General features: G+C 32.8%; 1 pseudogene; it reads left to right on the top strand.

Annotated features, from left to right (window-relative positions):
* Window positions 1-700: 700 nt before the first annotated feature.
* Window positions 701-5,052, top strand: LOC128183818 (uncharacterized; annotated as a pseudogene).
* Window positions 5,053-7,732: the final 2,680 nt, after the last annotated feature.

Below are 7,732 nucleotides of genomic sequence, written 5' to 3'. Positions count from 1 at the left end.
CTTAAAGCTCTATTGAAGTCATTTAAACGACATGCCACTGTCAGCTGCAGCCATATTAGTTTCTATAGCCCTAATATCTGCCAACCAGGTACTACCCAGGTGAATGGTCACGCACGAATGATTGTGCTGTGATTGTCAACGTGTTCGGATCGCATCGGCTAATACCAAAGGCATACTAAAGAAAAAAATAATAATACATATGATTTCCGGCGTATGAAACATACGACAAAACGCAAAGGTTTCCGAAATGCTCCAAGTTCTGAAATAAAATAAAATACATGTACTTTACTACTCATTTTTGACGTTGAAGAACTGCAGGCAACACACGGGCTACAAGCGCACGACAAGGAAGATTTCTATTTCGAATACCTACTGCCTATCGGTTCTCAATTCCAAAATCTCAGGTAAGAATTATTTTTTAAAAGCATGTCGGCTTACACTGTACCTTAACATGCATTCAATTGAAAAAATAACGACGAAAACATGAAATAGGTATACTTTGTAAAAGTGTTACAGAATTCAACACGAACCGAGAAAAGTCACGCGTCTACCTCCAGCACGGACTGTTTACGATATGCTCTGCCCATGCGCAGAGCGGTGACTGAAAATGAAAGTACATCGAAAACGTGTAAACACAAGGGAGAAATTATTAGTTATTGCTTCAAGAAGATGAACGCTTACTAGGATAGACACGATTGGAATGAAATTTTATATAAACAAAAATGTTGCTATGGGTGGCACTTTAGACTCTATTTTGTATTGAAGCAGTGCCATAAATATGAATTTTGACAGAGATGTCGACGATAATGTTGATCATATCCATGGTGAAGACGAAGAAATGGAAGAACAGTATGTACGTAACTTAGATATGACAAGGTCATATGTAGGCCCAAATACTTATTTCCAGTTGAAGAGCAGTATATAAATAACAAGCTTGTTCGAAATATATGACGCTTCCCTGGCCTTTTCATGATTTTTATACAATGTCCATGTCTGGCATGTTTTTCTGCAATGTAAAATATCACCAAAATATCAGATTTGTTTTCAAAGCCAGGAAAACATCAGATGTTTCGGTCTAGTAACAAAGATGTGACAAGTTTATATGTTATCTCTAATACATAGTTCACTGTACATATATGTGAAGTTTCAACAAGTACTGTTACTGTTTTTCACTAAAGGCCGTAGCAGTCATAAAATTTATACCAAAAGCATTCATTTGATCATGACACATTTTTTTTAAAATATGATATATTAGCTGATAATTGATATGGGTATTGCACATGTAATAAAAGAAAAATAAATTTAAAAATGAATTATATACTCACGCAGAGGAAAATATAATTATATAAAGGGTAAGGGTGTATCATATATATGTTTTAGGCTTAGTATTTGTTCATTGTAATAGTGCTATGTATAGTATAATTAACACAGTGCCAAAGACTTTACAACCATACCCCAGTATATAAGTGCTGTAACAACCATACAAGCTAATTATACTTTGGAAAAGGGCCCCCATTGGAAAATTCAAATAGAAGTTTTCAAGCTCTTGTGGGTTAATTATTCTGGTATCATATTAATTTGTAAAGTCTTTTAAAGTACCATGTCTTTCAAATTATTTACATTACCATGATGCATACTATGTACAATATGTATTTTTATATTCATGTCAGATGACTTGATACCAAATTTATCTATCTACTTTTAATTTGTACATCTAGCTGTATATACATACGTGTATGATTGCAGTTTTACTCTATACATTATGACAATATTCATTTTGAATTAGCTTACATAAATATACCACATTGAAATACAAAAATCTGAACATAGTCAATATATATATACTGTAATTAGGGCCCCGCAAGGATTTGCGGGTGCCCTATAGTAATCACTCTGGCCGTCCGTCCGTCCTTCTGTCCGTCCGTCTGTCACTCTTCTGTCCATAAATTTCCTGTTTTTTTCTAATAACTTTTTTATGGTTGCCCAATCAAGTTCAAATTTGGTATGGTAGTTCAGTAGGCAGAAATACATATTTTGATGCTAAGTCTGGTTCTCTATGTCTTCTGGTTTGGAGCTGGGGTGGTGGGGGCAGATTCCTAAGTATGCATGAGAATGAATGGGCAAAGAGAGATAACTGCTGAGAATGAATGGGCAAAGAGAGATAACTGCTGAGAATGTTACCATTGTATACATGGAAGGCTGTGCAATATTTGTCCTTTGGGATTAATTAACCTTCCACAGGAAGAAAATCTAAGCTTTATCTTTATCTGTCACATTGAGATTAATTACTGCACTGCCTGTGTCTGCAAATGAACATTGTTTTGAAGTTAAGGTCAATTTTGAATGATGTGTAGTATTGTATACATTCTTTGAAATATGGATTTAAAATATGATATTCATATTTTGTTTTGGTTGAAATACCGTACACAATGATTTATAATAATTTTATTGAATTCTAAAATCAAGATATATATTAAGATATCCTTTTTCGCTATTTAATTTGTTTAATGCTGTTAATTATAACAGGTAATCAGATAATAACCCCATTCTGTCATTTCTGAAAAACAATCTTATTGTAAATTTAGAAGAAAAGGATGAGAGAGCAGAACAATTAATCCCATGGGATTAATTATCTTGCCTGCTGTAGAAAATTTAGAGGCTTATCTCTATCTGTCATATCGAGATTAATGAACACCTTTGTCTGCACTGATGTTTGTTTTGAAGCAAATTAAACTCTCATTCCATGAGCTGTATGACCTAATATGTTTACCCCTCAGTTTAAAGGATGGTATTTGATAAAGAATATATTTCATTCTAGTCCAAATACTTATATTCTGTAAAAAAAAAAAATATATGAATTACAATGAATTTAATTTTTTTCTTTATAAGATATCAGTTTTTTTATTCTTTTTTTTTTCTTTTTTTATGGATGTTTTGGTGTTGTTGTTTCTTTTGGTTGCTATGTTTATAGTAAAGGCAACTTAAGAATAGGTCCTGAAAATGTTCCTTCTGTAAGCCCTGATTAAATTCAATAAATGGATGAGAGCAGGATAATTAATCCCCTGAGATTAATTACCTTGCCTGCATGTTTCAGAAAATCTAAGGTCTGTCTTTATCTGTTATATGTATTACCGTACACATATGTCTGCAAGGGATGTTTGTTTGAAGTTGAGGCAAAGCCAAGGTATCATTGCATTGGTATCAATTCTTTGTTTTTTTTAACAAATTTTATTTCATCCCATGTTAACCTACTTTATCCCGTGGATATGACTCATTGGATATTTTGTTGATATCCCACAGTTGTGACTTTACAATGGGATTTGCCTAGGCATTATGAAGTAAAATAATGTAGAGTTTTATAAACAGTGTAAACATTGATTGTGGTGTATAAAACATGGGATAAATAGAATCTCATATGATTTGTAGTATAATATTATTTTTATCCAACATGTGTGTTTTATCCCCTCACTAAGGCTCAAGAAAAAAACACTTTAATTGTTGGATGAAAATCATATCCAACTACCGGTACAAATCACGAGATCCTATATATTCCAGTTCTTTACATCTTCTGCCGGGCATTTGTTTTTCATCACTGTTAATATAAAGAGGATGGAATTCAAAGTTTTTTTCACTTCTCTATAGTAATTGTCATAGCGGGGCCCTTCCTGACTGGTCAGTTTTCTAGTTTGTTTACACATCATGCACATGGAATAAATTGATCATGTTATTCATATTACATTACATGTACTACAGGATAATACTGATGAAGTAGAAAATGTCATAAAGGAGATATTTGGATCATCTGATGATAAACATGATGAAAAAGATGATGGTGGTGATGATGGTGGCAGTGATGATGATGATGATGATGAAGAAGAAAAAGGGAATGAAATGTGGCAAAATATATCCAGGTTTGTAAATTGTAAGGCTTGCATACATTGTACATCATTAAAATATGTTAAACTTTTTCTATCCTTTATACTTATAAATAATTATACATGTAACGTGCATTTTAACTCTCTCTCTCTCTCTCTCTCTCTCTCTCTCTCTCTCTCTCTCTCTCTCTCTCTCTCTCTATATATATATATATATATATATATATATTATATATTTTTCTTTAAAAATCAACAGTGATAAAGACCAGGAGGAGATGAACATATTGTCCGATAGAAGATTTGTTGTTGGGGAGAGGGAGCTATTGGACCTATTGAAAAGGAGCACCTGTACAGAGTGTGGTGGTCCTATCATTCAATCCTCCATTGTTGAGGCAGAGAAAATAGAAACAGGAGTAAAGTATAAATATACCTGCACTGTAAGTTATCATAAAATAAATAAATGGCCACTACCTAATTTTTTTTACATAAATATATGTCAATTAACTCATATTGTATATAAAAAAATAGTTTTGAATATCTGCTATGAAAAATTTATTAATTTGTGGAGGATGTTGATTGTCGATGATAGGTACCCATTTATATATACATAATGTAATTTGTTTAGTACTCACTTGATCATTTTTGTAATGTTATATTTGAAGAATTTCACATTTACTAATGATTATTATTGAAACAGAATGGTGATGTTGGAAAGTGCACGTGGATCTCAACACCATTTTATGGAGGCAGGAGTGCTGTTGCAATCCTGCTGCAACTAATGGTACTTCTGTCAGGAGCATCATGGTATCAGGTCAACATGGGTGCAAAATTTATTAATCTTGCAATTGGATCAGCAAAACAATTCTATAAAATGCAACTTCAATACAGAGTATGTTGCAAGTATTGATTTTTTTTTATCGTTCGAAGGTTTACCGGTAAATATAAATTGTAGATTCATACTTGCTAGTATTATTTCTATGATGATATCCTTTTTTTCATTTCCATCTAACATACTAGTGCATGTACCATGATTGTCAAAATGAATGTATCATCAAGAATGCTAAAAAATCTCTTCAACTAGGTTGCAGTACAGAAAGTGTTCACTAAACACATGGAAGATATTGGTGACAAACTGAAAGAGATACCCATGAGCCTGGGTTTTTTTTTTTACGAATAATTGCTTTTCCTCGATCAATGCTTCCAAACGCTTGTCAGAAACAAGCATTTTGTTCACACAGAGTATGCTTGCGTGCGTGACAGACATGACAAGTGGGAATACATTTGAAGTGAGCACATTTGCGTATTGGTGTTCTTTATTGCTTGAGTGTAATGTGCATTTTTATGCAAGACTCTTATATCGGATGCCATGACTTGTTACAAACTTCTCAAATTCTTCGCGATGCGACCGCGGTCTCCTATGCACACACCGGCACTTCGTCACCTTGTCGTGGAGTACACAGGTACTCTGTTTATCGACGAATGTGCTCATGGGTGACGATGTATAGGGTCTATATATGGTTAGCAGATAACAATAGAACACCAACTAATATGGCGTCTATCGATAAAATATGGCGGCTGATTGTTTACATTCGTTGCTATTTTATGATGTGAGTAGAGCTTTAATGTCCATTGTAGAGTGGAACTGCTAAAAAAAATAAACATCAGACTTTCAATATTAAAACAAAAAACAAATATTTGTTTCAATCAGTCACTGTATACACATGTAAGAGAGGTCATTGTTGTACATCCTAGAATTACCATTATTACAGCTATAGAAATAAATCTGAAACATCTAGATTTTCAGAATTGTGAGTACACAACTTCATATGTATTCTTTAATGCTGTTTTGCAAGTACATGTACATGTTATACATTAATTGTTACAAGTGCTGTAACTTGTTAAAAACTAAGAGCAATTATATTATTAAGAAGTCTGAGATAAGAAATAATGAAACATACATGCAGCCATCGGTGAATACGAAGCAGCTTTAACAGAATTCTGATATGGCACATATTTTTGCAACAGAACTGGCAAGCTAACCTTAAACTAGCCATCTCTCTGTCGATCTAACTTCAACTTCCTTCTCTTCAATGAATTGACCTTAGCAATGCATGTGTGGATTTCTTTCTAAAATAGTAATACCAACTTAATACAATCGTCAGAGGTTTTTAAATCAGCATAAAAAAATATTTAATTTTGAGGAGGAAAACAGACATAATATTTAATTGTTTCAATTTAACTTTAATTATTTGTAAAAGTTAGATTTTCAACAATTAGGAATTACGGTGAATATAAAGAAATTCTTAGTATTAACAATACAGTCAGAACTCTACGAATTTAGATTAATTTACCATGATTAGTCACTTCTATACCAGCCGCAGTGTAGAACTATCTATGAACTCAAGAAGAATGTCTAGATCTTGAAAAATTATTAGTGCATATATCTTTCGACTTCATGACCGACCAAATATTGGTTAGTTTATGTCTTCTGTGACCTGTCTGAAAAAAAACCTGCAGCTTTAAATTTTATGAAATACCTACTCGTTCCTTTGCAACGAGCTTTAATCTAGTTTGTTTCTACTTTAACTATGCATGATTAAAATGTGTCTGATCTAAGTAAAATGCATTTTATAAACCAAAATTTATTGTCGGCTACATTTTTAAGCATTATTTTGTCTATCAATCTACTTTTCGACAGATACAGCTGCTGAGTTGTAGTTTTGTGGAAAATGTTTACCGACAGACCTACCGTTTACATAGAGCAAATGTAGTATATACTAGTATACCTTTACAATACATTTAAAAATAAGTGACGTTAAAATCAATGACGTTATACAAACAATACTTATATGACGTCGCAATATAGTATAAGGAAACAGTACATGTTATTGCATAGTAAAGCAAAGTAAATACATAATTGTTGGCTAAATCACTGTTGCTTCATAACTCAAAAGGTTTTTAACCGATTTTGATGAAATTTTCAGAGATTTTTGCAAGTTGGCGTCCCAATTTTTTTTAAAGTTTTAAAGAGAACGTCACCTCCGTTTTTACGTGACGTCATTTTTAAAAATTTAAAAAAGTCATTTTGTCCCGGACTTTTCTCAAAAACGCTTTAAGATTAAGGCTTGAAATTTTCAATGGTTATGATTTGGTCGATTTACCTCTGTAATAATGCTCAAAATGAAAATATGTCACTTCCGGTCGAAACCGGAAGTGAAACAAATTTTTCGAAAAAATGAATTTTCTGATCAAATCAAAAATGTATATGTGTTTTGTAGAGCTTATTAAGCTGAATCGAACACTGAAAGTCGTTTTAAAATCAGACGATGCATTACAGAGATATCGGGGTTTAAAAATTGATTTTTCCTGAAATTTTGATTCCGCGTCCTTGGTTTAAAAAATAGCGTAAAGTTCAAAGTAAAATTACCTCGTACCAAAAAATAATTGTTAAGTCGTACTTGAACACATTCGGATTTTTTTGTTAAGTCGTTCTTGAAATCAGAGCGGTTTTTGTTAATTCGTACTTAAAATCAATAGGATTGTGTTAAGTCGTACAAGGAATAATTCGATTTTTTCCATCTTTTTATTTTAGTTACTCTTGTTATTGGTTTAAGAGCTCTGCTTCTTACAGGAACTTCAAGCTTTACTTCCGACATTAACGGAAGACCCACTCGTTGCTTTGCAACGAACTTTGCTCTAGTTATTATTATATTTATATATATATATATATATATATATAGAGAGAGAGAGAGAGAGAGAGAGAGAGAGAGAGAATAGTACATACCCTTTTCCATATCACACCCTGTATCAGTCCGAGATTCCAATTCAGCCCAAGGGCCGAAGGCCCGAGGGCTGAT

Source organism: Crassostrea angulata, chromosome 5, assembly GCF_025612915.1.
Source record: "Crassostrea angulata isolate pt1a10 chromosome 5, ASM2561291v2, whole genome shotgun sequence".
Taxonomy (NCBI): Eukaryota; Metazoa; Mollusca; class Bivalvia; order Ostreida; family Ostreidae; genus Magallana; species Magallana angulata.
Note: the sequence above shows the minus strand (reverse complement) of the source record. Positions and strands in the feature narration are given on the sequence as shown.